General features: G+C 46.6%; 29 non-coding genes and 14 pseudogenes across 29 annotated transcripts in view; all 43 read right to left on the bottom strand.

The window, feature by feature from the left end:
• Positions 1-75: 75 nt before the first annotated feature.
• LOC146249437 (5S ribosomal RNA) lies at positions 76-194 on the bottom strand (annotated as a pseudogene).
• Positions 195-372: 178 nt separating this feature from the next.
• On the bottom strand, positions 373-491 carry LOC146249438 (5S ribosomal RNA). Its single transcript, XR_014732710.1, has one exon. It is a non-coding gene; the product is annotated as a 5S ribosomal RNA (ribosomal RNA).
• A 178-nt stretch (positions 492-669) lies between these two features.
• LOC146249439 (5S ribosomal RNA) lies at positions 670-788 on the bottom strand. The gene has a single exon (XR_014732711.1). It is a non-coding gene; the product is annotated as a 5S ribosomal RNA (ribosomal RNA).
• A 168-nt stretch (positions 789-956) lies between these two features.
• LOC146249440 (5S ribosomal RNA) lies at positions 957-1,075 on the bottom strand (annotated as a pseudogene).
• A 174-nt stretch (positions 1,076-1,249) lies between these two features.
• LOC146249441 (5S ribosomal RNA) lies at positions 1,250-1,368 on the bottom strand. Its single transcript, XR_014733387.1, has one exon. It is a non-coding gene; the product is annotated as a 5S ribosomal RNA (ribosomal RNA).
• A 176-nt stretch (positions 1,369-1,544) lies between these two features.
• Positions 1,545-1,663, bottom strand: LOC146249442 (5S ribosomal RNA). Its single transcript, XR_014733406.1, has one exon. It is a non-coding gene; the product is annotated as a 5S ribosomal RNA (ribosomal RNA).
• A 192-nt stretch (positions 1,664-1,855) lies between these two features.
• Positions 1,856-1,974, bottom strand: LOC146249443 (5S ribosomal RNA; annotated as a pseudogene).
• A 174-nt stretch (positions 1,975-2,148) lies between these two features.
• Positions 2,149-2,267, bottom strand: LOC146249444 (5S ribosomal RNA). The gene has a single exon (XR_014733075.1). It is a non-coding gene; the product is annotated as a 5S ribosomal RNA (ribosomal RNA).
• Positions 2,268-2,445: 178 nt separating this feature from the next.
• On the bottom strand, positions 2,446-2,564 carry LOC146249445 (5S ribosomal RNA). Its single transcript, XR_014733388.1, has one exon. It is a non-coding gene; the product is annotated as a 5S ribosomal RNA (ribosomal RNA).
• Positions 2,565-2,742: 178 nt separating this feature from the next.
• On the bottom strand, positions 2,743-2,861 carry LOC146249446 (5S ribosomal RNA). The gene has a single exon (XR_014732712.1). It is a non-coding gene; the product is annotated as a 5S ribosomal RNA (ribosomal RNA).
• A 172-nt stretch (positions 2,862-3,033) lies between these two features.
• LOC146249447 (5S ribosomal RNA) lies at positions 3,034-3,152 on the bottom strand (annotated as a pseudogene).
• A 178-nt stretch (positions 3,153-3,330) lies between these two features.
• On the bottom strand, positions 3,331-3,449 carry LOC146249448 (5S ribosomal RNA). The gene has a single exon (XR_014733390.1). It is a non-coding gene; the product is annotated as a 5S ribosomal RNA (ribosomal RNA).
• Positions 3,450-3,629: 180 nt separating this feature from the next.
• LOC146249449 (5S ribosomal RNA) lies at positions 3,630-3,748 on the bottom strand. The gene has a single exon (XR_014733226.1). It is a non-coding gene; the product is annotated as a 5S ribosomal RNA (ribosomal RNA).
• Positions 3,749-3,924: 176 nt separating this feature from the next.
• LOC146249450 (5S ribosomal RNA) lies at positions 3,925-4,043 on the bottom strand (annotated as a pseudogene).
• A 178-nt stretch (positions 4,044-4,221) lies between these two features.
• Positions 4,222-4,340, bottom strand: LOC146249451 (5S ribosomal RNA). Its single transcript, XR_014733391.1, has one exon. It is a non-coding gene; the product is annotated as a 5S ribosomal RNA (ribosomal RNA).
• A 172-nt stretch (positions 4,341-4,512) lies between these two features.
• LOC146249452 (5S ribosomal RNA) lies at positions 4,513-4,631 on the bottom strand. The gene has a single exon (XR_014733076.1). It is a non-coding gene; the product is annotated as a 5S ribosomal RNA (ribosomal RNA).
• Positions 4,632-4,809: 178 nt separating this feature from the next.
• LOC146249453 (5S ribosomal RNA) lies at positions 4,810-4,928 on the bottom strand. Its single transcript, XR_014733392.1, has one exon. It is a non-coding gene; the product is annotated as a 5S ribosomal RNA (ribosomal RNA).
• A 176-nt stretch (positions 4,929-5,104) lies between these two features.
• On the bottom strand, positions 5,105-5,223 carry LOC146249454 (5S ribosomal RNA; annotated as a pseudogene).
• Positions 5,224-5,403: 180 nt separating this feature from the next.
• LOC146249455 (5S ribosomal RNA) lies at positions 5,404-5,522 on the bottom strand. The gene has a single exon (XR_014733442.1). It is a non-coding gene; the product is annotated as a 5S ribosomal RNA (ribosomal RNA).
• Positions 5,523-5,694: 172 nt separating this feature from the next.
• Positions 5,695-5,812, bottom strand: LOC146249456 (5S ribosomal RNA; annotated as a pseudogene).
• Positions 5,813-5,982: 170 nt separating this feature from the next.
• On the bottom strand, positions 5,983-6,101 carry LOC146249457 (5S ribosomal RNA). Its single transcript, XR_014733393.1, has one exon. It is a non-coding gene; the product is annotated as a 5S ribosomal RNA (ribosomal RNA).
• Positions 6,102-6,273: 172 nt separating this feature from the next.
• LOC146249458 (5S ribosomal RNA) lies at positions 6,274-6,392 on the bottom strand. The gene has a single exon (XR_014733809.1). It is a non-coding gene; the product is annotated as a 5S ribosomal RNA (ribosomal RNA).
• A 180-nt stretch (positions 6,393-6,572) lies between these two features.
• On the bottom strand, positions 6,573-6,691 carry LOC146249459 (5S ribosomal RNA). Its single transcript, XR_014732713.1, has one exon. It is a non-coding gene; the product is annotated as a 5S ribosomal RNA (ribosomal RNA).
• Positions 6,692-6,863: 172 nt separating this feature from the next.
• On the bottom strand, positions 6,864-6,982 carry LOC146249460 (5S ribosomal RNA; annotated as a pseudogene).
• A 174-nt stretch (positions 6,983-7,156) lies between these two features.
• On the bottom strand, positions 7,157-7,276 carry LOC146249461 (5S ribosomal RNA; annotated as a pseudogene).
• Positions 7,277-7,450: 174 nt separating this feature from the next.
• Positions 7,451-7,559, bottom strand: LOC146249462 (5S ribosomal RNA; annotated as a pseudogene).
• A 168-nt stretch (positions 7,560-7,727) lies between these two features.
• Positions 7,728-7,846, bottom strand: LOC146249463 (5S ribosomal RNA). The gene has a single exon (XR_014733179.1). It is a non-coding gene; the product is annotated as a 5S ribosomal RNA (ribosomal RNA).
• A 176-nt stretch (positions 7,847-8,022) lies between these two features.
• On the bottom strand, positions 8,023-8,141 carry LOC146249464 (5S ribosomal RNA). Its single transcript, XR_014732715.1, has one exon. It is a non-coding gene; the product is annotated as a 5S ribosomal RNA (ribosomal RNA).
• Positions 8,142-8,313: 172 nt separating this feature from the next.
• Positions 8,314-8,432, bottom strand: LOC146249465 (5S ribosomal RNA; annotated as a pseudogene).
• Positions 8,433-8,610: 178 nt separating this feature from the next.
• On the bottom strand, positions 8,611-8,729 carry LOC146249466 (5S ribosomal RNA). Its single transcript, XR_014732716.1, has one exon. It is a non-coding gene; the product is annotated as a 5S ribosomal RNA (ribosomal RNA).
• A 172-nt stretch (positions 8,730-8,901) lies between these two features.
• On the bottom strand, positions 8,902-9,020 carry LOC146249467 (5S ribosomal RNA). The gene has a single exon (XR_014733548.1). It is a non-coding gene; the product is annotated as a 5S ribosomal RNA (ribosomal RNA).
• A 178-nt stretch (positions 9,021-9,198) lies between these two features.
• LOC146249468 (5S ribosomal RNA) lies at positions 9,199-9,317 on the bottom strand. The gene has a single exon (XR_014732717.1). It is a non-coding gene; the product is annotated as a 5S ribosomal RNA (ribosomal RNA).
• A 182-nt stretch (positions 9,318-9,499) lies between these two features.
• On the bottom strand, positions 9,500-9,618 carry LOC146249469 (5S ribosomal RNA). The gene has a single exon (XR_014732718.1). It is a non-coding gene; the product is annotated as a 5S ribosomal RNA (ribosomal RNA).
• Positions 9,619-9,796: 178 nt separating this feature from the next.
• On the bottom strand, positions 9,797-9,915 carry LOC146249470 (5S ribosomal RNA). Its single transcript, XR_014732719.1, has one exon. It is a non-coding gene; the product is annotated as a 5S ribosomal RNA (ribosomal RNA).
• A 170-nt stretch (positions 9,916-10,085) lies between these two features.
• On the bottom strand, positions 10,086-10,204 carry LOC146249471 (5S ribosomal RNA). Its single transcript, XR_014733180.1, has one exon. It is a non-coding gene; the product is annotated as a 5S ribosomal RNA (ribosomal RNA).
• A 164-nt stretch (positions 10,205-10,368) lies between these two features.
• LOC146249472 (5S ribosomal RNA) lies at positions 10,369-10,487 on the bottom strand (annotated as a pseudogene).
• Positions 10,488-10,671: 184 nt separating this feature from the next.
• LOC146249473 (5S ribosomal RNA) lies at positions 10,672-10,790 on the bottom strand (annotated as a pseudogene).
• A 170-nt stretch (positions 10,791-10,960) lies between these two features.
• LOC146249474 (5S ribosomal RNA) lies at positions 10,961-11,079 on the bottom strand (annotated as a pseudogene).
• A 178-nt stretch (positions 11,080-11,257) lies between these two features.
• On the bottom strand, positions 11,258-11,376 carry LOC146249475 (5S ribosomal RNA). Its single transcript, XR_014732721.1, has one exon. It is a non-coding gene; the product is annotated as a 5S ribosomal RNA (ribosomal RNA).
• A 184-nt stretch (positions 11,377-11,560) lies between these two features.
• On the bottom strand, positions 11,561-11,679 carry LOC146249476 (5S ribosomal RNA). The gene has a single exon (XR_014732722.1). It is a non-coding gene; the product is annotated as a 5S ribosomal RNA (ribosomal RNA).
• A 172-nt stretch (positions 11,680-11,851) lies between these two features.
• LOC146249477 (5S ribosomal RNA) lies at positions 11,852-11,970 on the bottom strand. Its single transcript, XR_014732723.1, has one exon. It is a non-coding gene; the product is annotated as a 5S ribosomal RNA (ribosomal RNA).
• Positions 11,971-12,142: 172 nt separating this feature from the next.
• On the bottom strand, positions 12,143-12,261 carry LOC146249478 (5S ribosomal RNA). Its single transcript, XR_014733549.1, has one exon. It is a non-coding gene; the product is annotated as a 5S ribosomal RNA (ribosomal RNA).
• A 178-nt stretch (positions 12,262-12,439) lies between these two features.
• The window catches only part of LOC146249479 (5S ribosomal RNA), a 119-nt gene continuing 58 nt past the window's right edge, over positions 12,440-12,500 (bottom strand). The window contains exon 1 of the ribosomal RNA XR_014732724.1: positions 12,440-12,500. This exon is cut by the window's right edge and continues 58 nt beyond it. This is a non-coding gene — a ribosomal RNA (5S ribosomal RNA).

Here is a 12,500-nt window from a genome sequence, read left to right on the forward strand (position 1 = left end):
CAGCTTCCAGCCCCTTTCATGAAGGACTACTTGTGTATATTGCAAGATTTCAGTTTCTAAGTGAATGAGCAAAAGAGCATACAGCACCTGGTATTCCCAAGCGGTCTCCCATCCAAGTACTAAGCAGCCCCGACCCTGCTTAGCTTCCGAGATCAGACGAGATCAGGCGTTGCCAGGCTGGTATGGCCGTACGAAATAAGTTGACAACCATAGGCTACTTATCCATATACAGATTTAGCAATTGACAATGCAAGGTGGTCTCTCTCTCTCTCTCTCTCTCTCGTGTCAAAATGAAAACAGCTTCCAGCCCCTTTCATGAAGGACTACTTGTGCATATTGCAAGATTTCAGTTTCTAAGTGAATGAGCAAAAGAGCATACAGCACCTGGTATTCCCAGGCGGTCTCCCATCCAAGTACTAACCAGGCCCGACCCTGCTTAGCTTCCGAGATCAGACGAGATCGGGCGTTGCCAGGCTGGTATGGCCGTACGAAATAAGTTGACAACCATAGGCTACTTATCCATATACAGATTTAGCAATTGACAATGCAAGGTAGTCTCTCTCTCTCTCTCTCTCTCTCGTGTCAAAATGAAAACAGCTTCCAGCCCCTTTCATGAAGGACAACTTGTGCATATTGCAAGATGTCAGTTTCTAAGTGAATGAGCAAAAGAGCATACAGCACCTGGTATTCCCAGGCGGTCTCCCATCCAAGTACTAACCAGGCCCGACCCTGCTTAGCTTCCGAGATCAGACGAGATCGGGCGTTGCCAGGCTGGTATGGCCGTACGAAATAAGTTGACAACCATAGGCTACTTATCCATATACAGATTTAGCAATTGACAATGCAAGGTGGTCTCTCTCTCTCTCGTGTCAAAATGAAAACAGCTTCCAGCCCCTTTCATGAAGGACTACTTGTGCATATTGCAAGATTTCAGTTTCTAAGTGAATGAGCAAAAGATCATACAGCACCTGGTATTCCCAAGCGGTCTCCCATCCAAGTACTAAGCAGCCCCGACCCTGCTTAGCTTCCGAGATCAGACGAGATCAGGCGTTGCCAGGCTGGTATGGCCGTACGAAATAAGTTGACAACCATAGGCTACTTATCCATATACAGATTTAGCAATTGACAATGCAAGGTGGTCTCTCTCTCTCTCTCTCTCGTGTCAAAATGAAAACAGCTTCCAGCCCCTTTCATGAAGGACTACTTGTGCATATTGCAAGATTTCAGTTTCTAAGTGAATGAGCAAAAGAGCATACAGCACCTGGTATTCCCAGGCGGTCTCCCATCCAAGTACTAACCAGGCCCGACCCTGCTTAGCTTCCGAGATCAGACGAGATCGGGCGTTGCCAGGCTGGTATGGCCGTACAAAATAAGTTGACAACCATAGGCTACTTATCCATATACAGATTTAGCAATTGACAATGCAAGGTGGTCTCTCTCTCTCTCTCTCTCTCGTGTCAAAATGAAAACAGCTTCCAGCCCCTTTCATGAAGGACTACTTGTGCATATTGCAAGATTTCAGTTTCTAAGTGAATGAGCAAAAGAGCATACAGCACCTGGTATTCCCAGGCGGTCTCCCATCCAAGTACTAACCAGGCCCGATCCTGCTTAGCTTCCGAGATCAGACGAGATCGGGCGTTGCCAGGCTGGTATGGCCGTACGAAATAAGTTGACAACCATAGGCTACTTATCCATATACAGATTTAGCAATTGACAATGCAAGGTGGTCTCTCTCTCTCTCTCTCTCTCTCTCTCTCTCTCTCTCGTGTCAAAATGAAAACAGCTTCCAGCCCTTTTCATGAAGGACTACTTGTGCATATTGCAAGATTTCAGTTTCTAAGTGAATGAGCAAAAGAGCATACAGCACCTGGTATTCCCAGGCGGTCTCCCATCCAAGTACTAAGCAGCCCCGACCCTGCTTAGCTTCCGAGATCAGACGAGATCAGGCGTTGCCAGGCTGGTATGGCCGTACGAAATAAGTTGACAACCATAGGCTACTTATCCATATACAGATTTAGCAATTGACAATGCAAGGTGGTCTCTCTCTCTCTCTCTCTCGTGTCAAAATGAAAACAGCTTCCAGCCCCTTTCATGAAGGACTACTTGTGCATATTGCAAGATTTCAGTTTCTAAGTGAATGAGCAAAAGAGCATACAGCACCTGGTATTCCCAAGCGGTCTCCCATCCAAGTACTAACCAGGCCCGACCCTGCTTAGCTTCCGAGATCAGACGAGATCGGGCGTTGCCAGGCTGGTATGGCCGTACGAAATAAGTTGACAACCATAGGCTACTTATCCATATACAGATTTAGCAATTGACAATGCAAGGTGGTCTCTCTCTCTCTCTCTCTCTCTCGTGTCAAAATGAAAACAGCTTCCAGCCCCTTTCATGAAGGACTACTTGTGCATATTGCAAGATTTCAGTTTCTAAGTGAATGAGCAAAAGAGCATACAGCACCTGGTATTCCCAGGCGGTCTCCCATCCAAGTACTAACCAGGCCCGACCCTGCTTAGCTTCCGAGATCAGACGAGATCGGGCGTTGCCAGGCTGGTATGGCCGTACAAAATAAGTTGACAACCATAGGCTACTTATCCATATACAGATTTAGCAATTGACAATGCAAGGTGGTCTCTCTCTCTCTCTCTCTCTCTCGTGTCAAAATGAAAACAGCTTCCAGCCCCTTTCATGAAGGACTACTTGTGCATATTGCAAGATTTCAGTTTCTAAGTGAATGAGCAAAAGAGCATACAGCACCTGGTATTCCCAGGCGGTCTCCCATCCAAGTACTAACCAGGCCCGACCCTGCTTAGCTTCCGAGATCAGACGAGATCGGGCGTTGCCAGGCTGGTATGGCCGTACGAAATAAGTTGACAACCATAGGCTACTTATCCATATACAGATTTAGCAATTGACAATGCAAGGTGGTCTCTCTCTCTCTCTCTCGTGTCAAAATGAAAACAGCTTCCAGCCCCTTTCATGAAGGACTACTTGTGCATATTGCAAGATTTCAGTTTCTAAGTGAATGAGCAAAAGAGCATACAGCACCTGGTATTCCCAAGCGGTCTCCCATCCAAGTACTAAGCAACCCCGACCCTGCTTAGCTTCCGAGATCAGACGAGATCAGGCGTTGCCAGGCTGGTATGGCCGTACGAAATAAGTTGACAACCATAGGCTACTTATCCATATACAGATTTAGCAATTGACAATGCAAGGTGGTCTCTCTCTCTCTCTCTCTCTCTCGTGTCAAAATGAAAACAGCTTCCAGCCCCTTTCATGAAGGACTACTTGTGCATATTGCAAGATTTCAGTTTCTAAGTGAATGAGCAAAAGAGCATACAGCACCTGGTATTCCCAGGCGGTCTCCCATCCAAGTACTAACCAGGCCCGACCCTGCTTAGCTTCCGAGATCAGACGAGATCGGGCGTTGCCAGGCTGGTATGGCCGTACAAAATAAGTTGACAACCATAGGCTACTTATCCATATACAGATTTAGCAATTGACAATGCAAGGTGGTCTCTCTCTCTCTCTCTCTCTCTCTCGTGTCAAAATGAAAACAGCTTCCAGCCCCTTTCATGAAGGACTACTTGTGCATATTGCAAGATTTCAGTTTCTAAGTGAATGAGCAAAAGAGCATACAGCACCTGGTATTCCCAGGCGGTCTCCCATCCAAGTACTAACCAGGCCCAACCCTGCTTAGCTTCCGAGATCAGACGAGATCGGGCGTTGCCAGGCTGGTATGGCCGTACGAAATAAGTTGACAACCATAGGCTACTTATCCATATACAGATTAAGCAATTGACAATGCAAGGTGGTCTCTCTCTCTCTCTCTCTCTCGTGTCAAAATGAAAACAGCTTCCAGCCCCTTTCATGAAGGACTACTTGTGCATATTGCAAGATTTCAGTTTCTAAGTGAATGAGCAAAAGAGCATACAGCACCTGGTATTCCCAAGCGGTCTCCCATCCAAGTACTAAGCAACCCCGACCCTGCTTAGCTTCCGAGATCAGACGAGATCAGGCGTTGCCAGGCTGGTATGGCCGTACGAAATAAGTTGACAACCATAGGCTACTTATCCATATACAGATTTAGCAATTGACAATGCAAGGTGGTCTCTCTCTCTCTCTCTCTCTCTCGTGTCAAAATGAAAACAGCTTCCAGCCCCTTTCATGAAGGACTACTTGTGCATATTGCAAGATTTCAGTTTCTAAGTGAATGAGCAAAAGAGCATACAGCACCTGGTATTCCCAGGCGGTCTCCCATCCAAGTACTAACCAGGCCCGACCCTGCTTAGCTTCCGAGATCAGACGAGATCGGGCGTTGCCAGGCTGGTATGGCCGTACAAAATAAGTTGACAACCATAGGCTACTTATCCATATACAGATTTAGCAATTGACAATGCAAGGTGGTCTCTCTCTCTCTCTCTCGTGTCAAAATGAAAACAGCTTCCAGCCCCTTTCATGAAGGACTACTTGTGCATATTGCAAGATTTCAGTTTCTAAGTGAATGAGCAAAAGAGCATACAGCACCTGGTATTCCCAAGCGGTCTCCCATCCAAGTACTAACCAGGCCCGACCCTGCTTAGCTTCCGAGATCAGACGAGATCGGGCGTTGCCAGGCTGGTATGGCCGTACGAAATAAGTTGACAACAATAGGCTACTTATCCATATACAGATTTAGCAATTGACAATGCAAGGTGGTCTCTCTCTCTCTCTCTCTCTCTCGTGTCAAAATGAAAACAGCTTCCAGCCCCTTTCATGAAGGACTACTTGTGCATATTGCAAGATTTCAGTTTCTAAGTGAATGAGCAAAAGAGCATACAGCACCTGGTATTCCCAGGCGGTCTCCCATCCAAGTACTAACCAGGCCCGACCCTGCTTAGCTTCCGAGATCAGACGAGATCGGGCGTTGCCAGGCTGGTATGGCCGTACAAAATAAGTTGACAACCATAGGCTACTTATCCATATACAGATTTAGCAATTGACAATGCAAGGTGGTCTCTCTCTCTCTCTCTCTCTCGTGTCAAAATGAAAACAGCTTCCAGCCCCTTTCATGAAGGACTACTTGTGCATATTGCAAGATTTCAGTTTCTAAGTGAATGAGCAAAAGAGCATACAGCACCTGGTATTCCCAGGCGGTCTCCCATCCAAGTACTAACCAGACCCGACCCTGCTTAGCTTCCGAGATCAGACGAGATCGGGCTTTGCCAGGCTGGTATGGCCGTACAAAATAAGTTGACAACCATAGGCTACTTATCCATATACAGATTTAGCAATTGACAATGCAAGGTAGTGTCTCTCTCTCTCTCTCTCTCTCTCGTGTCAAAATGAAAACAGCTTCCAGCCCCTTTCATGAAGGACTACTTGTGCATATTGCAAGATGTCAGTTTCTAAGTGAATGAGCAAAAGAGCATACAGCACCTGGTATTCCCAGGCGGTCTCCCATCCAAGTACTAACCAGGCCCGACCCTGCTTAGCTTCCGAGATCAGACGAGATCGGGCGTTGCCAAGCTGGTATGGCCGTACGAAATAAGTTGACAACCATAGGCTACTTATCCATATACAGATTTAGCAATTGACAATGCAAGGTGGTCTCTCTCTCTCTCTCTCGTGTCAAAATGAAAACAGCTTCCAGCCCCTTTCATGAAGGACTACTTGTGCATATTGCAAGATTTCAGTTTCTAAGTGAATGAGCAAAAGAGCATACAGCACCTGGTATTCCCAGGCGGTCTCCCATCCAAGTACTAACCAGGCCCGACCCTGCTTAGCTTCCGAGATCAGACGAGATCGGCGTTGCCAGGCTGGTATGGCCGTACGAAATAAGTTGACAACCATAGGCTACTTATCCATATACAGATTTAGCAATTGACAATGCAAGGTGGTCTCTCTCTCTCTCTCGTGTCAAAATGAAAACAGCTTCCAGCCCCTTTCATGAAGGACTACTTGTGCATATTGCAAGATTTCAGTTTCTAAGTGAATGAGCAAAAGAGCATACAGCACCTGGTATTCCCAGGCGGTCTCCCATCCAAGTACTAACCAGGCCCGACCCTGCTTAGCTTCCGAGATCAGACGAGATCGGGCGTTGCCAGGCTGGTATGGCCGTACAAAATAAGTTGACAACCATAGGCTACTTATCCATATACAGATTTAGCAATTGACAATGCAAGGTGGTCTCTCTCTCTCTCTCTCGTGTCAAAATGAAAACAGCTTCCAGCCCCTTTCATGAAGGACTACTTGTGCATATTGCAAGATTTCAGTTTCTAAGTGAATGAGCAAAAGAGCATACAGCACCTGGTATTCCCAGGCGGTCTCCCATCCAAGTACTAACCAGACCCGACCCTGCTTAGCTTCCGAGATCAGACGAGATCGGGCGTTGCCAGGCTGGTATGGCCGTACGAAATAAGTTGACAACCATAGGCTACTTATCCATATACAGATTTAGCAATTGACAATGCAAGGCAGTGTCTCTCTCTCTCTGTCTCTCTCTCGTGTAAAAATGAAAACAGCTTCCAGCCCCTTTCATGAAGGACTACTTGTGCATATTGCAAGATGTCAGTTTCTAAGTGAATGAGCAAAAGAGCATACAGCACCTGGTATTCCCAGGCGGTCTCCCATCCAAGTACTAACCAGGCCCGACCCTGCTTAGCTTCCGAGATCAGACGAGATCGGGCGTTGCCAGGCTGGTATGGCCGTACGAAATAAGTTGACAACCATAGGCTACTTATCCATATACAGATTTAGCAATTGACAATGCAAGGTGGTCTCTCTCTCTCTCTCTCGTGTCAAAATGAAAACAGCTTCCAGCCCCTTTCATGAAGGACTACTTGTGCATATTGCAAGATTTCAGTTTCTAAGTGAATGAGCAAAAGAGCATACAGCACCTGGTATTCCCAAGCGGTCTCCCATCCAAGTACTAAGCAGCCCCGACCCTGCTTAGCTTCCGAGATCAGACGAGATCAGGCGTTGCCAGGCTGGTATGGCCGTACGAAATAAGTTGACAACCATAGGCTACTTATCCATATACAGATTTAGCAATTGACAATGCAAGGTGGTCTCTCTCTCTCTCTCTCTCGTGTCAAAATGAAAACAGCTTCCAGCCCCTTTCATGAAGGACTACTTGTGCATATTGCAAGATTTCAGTTTCTAAGTGAATGAGCAAAAGAGCATACAGCACCTGGTATTCCCAGGCGGTCTCCCATCCAAGTACTAACCAGGCCCAAACCCTGCTTAGCTTCCGAGATCAGACAAGATCGGGCGTTGCCAGGCTGGTATGGCCGTACGAAATAAGTTGACAACCATAGGCTACTTATCCATATACAGATTTAGCAATTGACAATGCAAGGTAGTCTCTCTCTCTCTCTCTCTCGTGTCAAAATGAAAACAGCTTCCAGCCCCTTTCATGAAGGACTACTTGTCCATATTGCAAGATTTCAGTTTCTAAGTGAATGAGCAAAAGAGCATACAGCACCTGGTATTCCCAGGCGGTCTCCCATCCAAGTACTAACCAGGCCCGACCCTGCTTAGCTTCCGAGATCAGGCGTTGCCAGGCTGGTATGGCCGTACGAAATAAGTTGACAACCATTGGCTACTTATCCATATACAGATTTAGCAATTGACAATGCAAGGTGGTCTCTCTCTCTCTCGTGTCAAAATGAAAACAGCTTCCAGCCCCTTTCATGAAGGACTACTTGTGCATATTGCAAGATTTCAGTTTCTAAGTGAATGAGCAAAAGAGCATACAGCACCTGGTATTCCCAGGCGGTCTCCCATCCAAGTACTAACCAGGCCCGACCCTGCTTAGCTTCCGAGATCAGACGAGATCGGGCGTTGCCAGGCTGGTATGGCCATACGAAATAAGTTGACAACCATAGGCTACTTATCCATATACAGATTTAGCAATTGACAATGCAAGGTGGTCTCTCTCTCTCTCTCTCTCTCGTGTCAAAATGAAAACAGCTTCCAGCCCCTTTCATGAAGGACTACTTGTGCATATTGCAAGATTTCAGTTTCTAAGTGAATGAGCAAAAGAGCATACAGCACCTGGTATTCCCAGGCGGTCTCCCATCCAAGTACTAACCAGGCCCGACCCTGCTTAGCTTCCGAGATCAGACGAGATCGGGCGTTGCCAGGCTGGTATGGCCGTACGAAATAAGTTGACAACCATAGGCTACTTATCCATATACAGATTTAGCAATTGACAATGCAAGGTGGTCTCTCTCTCTCTCTCTCGTGTCAAAATGAAAACAGCTTCCAGCCCCTTTCATGAAGGACTACTTGTGCATATTGCAAGATGTCAGTTTCTAAGTGAATGAGCAAAAGAGCATACAGCACCTGGTATACCCAGGCGGTCTCCAATCCAAGTACTAACCAGGCCCGACCCTGCTTAGCTTCCGAGATCAGACGAGATCGGGCGTTGCCAGGCTGGTATGGCCGTACAAAATAAGTTGACAACCATAGGCTACTTATCCATATACAGATTTAGCAATTGACAATGCAAGGTAGTCTCTCTCTCTCTCTCTCTCTCTCGTGTCAAAATGAAAACAGCTTCCAGCCCCTTTCATGAAGGATTACTTGTGCATATTGCAAGATTTCAGTTTCTAAGTGAATGAGCAAAAGAGCATACAGCACCTGGTATTCCCAGGCGGTCTCCCATCCAAGTACTAACCAGGCCCGACCCTGCTTAGCTTCCGAGATCAGACGAGATCGGGCGTTGCCAGGCTGGTATGGCCGTACGAAATAAGTTGACAACCATAGGCTACTTATCCATATACAGATTTAGCAATTGACAATGCAAGGTGGTCTCTCTCTCTCTCTCTCGTGTCAAAATGAAAACAGCTTCCAGCCCCTTTCATGAAGGACTACTTGTGCATATTGCAAGATTTCAGTTTCTAAGTGAATGAGCAAAAGAGCATACAGCACCTGGTATTCCCAAGCGGTCTCCCATCCAAGTACTAACCAGGCCCGACCCTGCTTAGCTTCCAAGATCAGACGAGATTGGGCGTTGCCAGGCTGGTATGGCCGTACGAAATAAGTTGACAACCATAGGCTACTTATCCATATACAGATTTAGCAATTGACAATGCAAGGTGGTCTCTCTCTCTCTCTCTCTCTCTCGTGTCAAAATGAAAACAGCTTCCAGCCCCTTTCATGAAGGACTACTTGTGCATATTGCAAGATTTCAGTTTCTAAGTGAATGAGCAAAAGAGCATACAGCACCTGGTATTCCCAGGCGGTCTCCCATCCAAGTACTAACCAGGCCCGACCCTGCTTAGCTTCCGAGATCAGACGAGATCGGGCGTTGCCAGGCTGGTATGGCCGTACGAAATAAGTTGACAACCATAGGCTACTTATCCATATACAGATTTAGCAATTGACAATGCAAGGTAGTCTCTCTCTCTCTCTCTCTCTCTCTCTCGTGTCAAAATGAAAACAGCTTCCAGCCCCTTTCATGAAGGACTACTTGTGCATATTGCAAGATTTCAGTTTCTAAGTGAATGAGCAAAAGAGCATACAGCACCTGGTATTCCCAGGCGGTCTCCCATCCAAGTACTAACCAGGCCCGACCCTGCTTAGCTTCCGAGATCAGACGAGATCGGGCGTTGCCAGGCTGGTATGGCCGTACGAAATAAGTTGACAACCATAGGCTACTTATCCATATACAGATTTAGCAATTGACAATGCAAGGTGGTCTCTCTCTCTCTCTCTCTCTCTCGTGTCAAAATTAAAACAGCTTCCAGCCCCTTTCATGAAGGACTACTTGTGCATATTGCAAGATTTCAGTTTCTAAGTGAATGAGCAAAAGAGCATACAGCACCTGGTATTCCCAGGCGGTCTCCCATCCAAGTACTAACCAGGCCCGACCCTGCTTAGCTTCCGAGATCAGACGAGATCGGGCGTTGCCAGGCTGGTATGGCCGTACGAAATAAGTTGACAACCATAGGCTACTTATCCATATACAGATTTAGCAATTGACAATGCAAGGTGGTCTCTCTCTCTCTCTCGTGTCAAAATGAAAACAGCTTCCAGCCCCTTTCATGAAGGACTACTTGTGCATATTGCAAGATTTCAGTTTCTAAGTGAATGAGCAAAAGAGCATACAGCACCTGGTATTCCCAGGCGGTCTCCCATCCAAGTACTAACCAGGCCCGACCCTGCTTAGCTTCCGAGATCAGACGAGATCGGGCGTTGCCAGGCTGGTATGGCCATACGAAATAAGTTGACAACCATAGGCTACTTATCCATATACAGATTTAGCAATTGACAATGCAAGGTGGTCTCTCTCTCAAGTCAAAATGAAAACAGCTTCCAGCCCCTTTCATGAAGGACTACTTGTGCATATTGCAAGATTTCAGTTTCTAAGTGAATGAGCAAAAGAGCATACAGCACCTGGTATTCCCAGGCGGTCTCCCATCCAAGTACTAACCAGGCCCGACCCTGCTTAGCTTCCTAGATCAGACGAGATCGGGCATTGCCAGGCTGGTATGGCCGTACGAAATAAGTTGACAACCATAGGCTACTTATCCATATACAGATTTGGCAATTGACAATGCAAGGTGGTCTCTCTCTCTCTCTCTCTCTCTCTCTCTCGTGTCAAAATGAAAACAGCTTCCAGCCCCTTTCATGAAGGACTACTTGTGCATATTGCAAGATTTCAGTTTCTAAGTGAATGAGCAAATTAGCATACAGCACCTGGTATACCCAGGCGGTCTCCCATACAAGTACTAACCAGACGCGACCCTGCTTAGCTTTCGAGATCAGACGAGATTGGGCGTTGCCAGGCTGGTATGGCCGTACGAAATAAGTTGACAACCATAGGCTACTTATCCATATACAGATTTAGCAATTGACAATGCAAGGTAGTCTCTCTCTCTCTCTCGTGTCAAAATGAAAACAGCTTCCAGCCCCTTTCATGAAGGACTACTTGTGCATATTGCAAGATTTCAGTTTCTAAGTGAATGAGCAAAAGAGCATACAGCACCTGGTATACCCAGGCGGTCTCCAATCCAAGTACTAACCAGGCCCGACCCTGCTTAGCTTCCGAGATCAGACGAGATCGGGCGTTGCCAGGCTGGTATGGCCGTACAAAATAAGTTGACAACCATAGGCTACTTATCCATATACAGATTTAGCAATTGACAATGCAAGGTAGTCTCTCTCTCTCTCTCTCTCTCTCGTGTCAAAATGAAAACAGCTTCCAGCCCCTTTCATGAAGGATTACTTGTGCATATTGCAAGATTTCAGTTTCTAAGTGAATGAGCAAAAGAGCATACAGCACCTGGTATTCCCAGGCGGTCTCCCATCCAAGTACTAACCAGGCCCGACCCTGCTTAGCTTCCGAGATCAGACGAGATCGGGCGTTGCCAGGCTGGTATGGCCGTACGAAATAAGTTGACAACCATAGGCTACTTATCCATATACAGATTTAGCAATTGACAATGCAAGGTGGTCTCTCTCTCTCTCTCTCTCTCTCTCTCTCGTGTCAAAATGAAAACAGCTTCCAGCCCCTTTCATGAAGGACTACTTGTGCATATTGCAAGATTTCAGTTTCTAAGTGAATGAGCAAAAGAGCATACAGCACCTGGTATTCCCAGGCGGTCTCCCATCCAAGTACTAACCAGGCCCGACCCTGCTTAGCTTCCGAGATCAGACGAGATCGGGCGTTGCCAGGCTGGTATGGCCGTACGAAATAAGTTGACAACCATAGGCTACTTATCCATATACAGATTTAGCAATTGACAATGCAAGGTGGTCTCTCTCTCTCTCTCTCGTGTCAAAATGAAAACAGCTTCCAGCCCCTTTCATGAAGGACTACTTGTGCATATTGCAAGATTTCAGTTTCTAAGTGAATGAGCAAAAGAGCATACAGCACCTGGTATTCCCAGGCGGTCTCCCATCCAAGTACTAACCAGGCCCGACCCTGCTTAGCTTCCGAGATCAGACGAGATCGGGCGTTGCCAGGCTGGTATGGCCGTACGAAATAAGTTGACAACCATAGGCTACTTATCCATATACAGATTTAGCAATTGACAATGCAAGGTGGTCTCTCTCTCTCTCTCTCGTGTCAAAATGAAAACAGCTTCCAGCCCCTTTCATGAAGGACTACTTGTGCATATTGTAAGATTTCAGTTTCTAAGTGAATGAGCAAAAGAGCATACAGCACCTGGTATTCCCAAGCGGTCTCCCATCCAAGTACTAACCAGGCCCGACCCTGCTTAGCTTCCAAGATCAGACGAGATTGGGCGTTGCCAGGCTGGTATGGCCGTACGAAATAAGTTGACAACCATAGGCTACTTATCCATATACAGATTTAGCAATTGACAATGCAAGGTGGTCTCTCTCTCTCTCTCTCTCTCTCGTGTCAAAATGAAAACAGCTTCCAGCCCCTTTCATGAAGGACTACTTGTGCATATTGCAAGATTTCAGTTTCTAAGTGAATGAGCAAAAGAGCATACAGCACCTGGTATTCCCAGGCGGTCTCCCATCCAAGTACTAACCAGGCCCGACCC

The sequence above is a fragment of the Hypomesus nipponensis genome, chromosome 19 (assembly GCF_054491055.1).
Source record: "Hypomesus nipponensis isolate SF chromosome 19, ASM5449105v1, whole genome shotgun sequence".
In the NCBI taxonomy this organism is placed as follows: Eukaryota; Metazoa; Chordata; class Actinopteri; order Osmeriformes; family Osmeridae; genus Hypomesus; species Hypomesus nipponensis.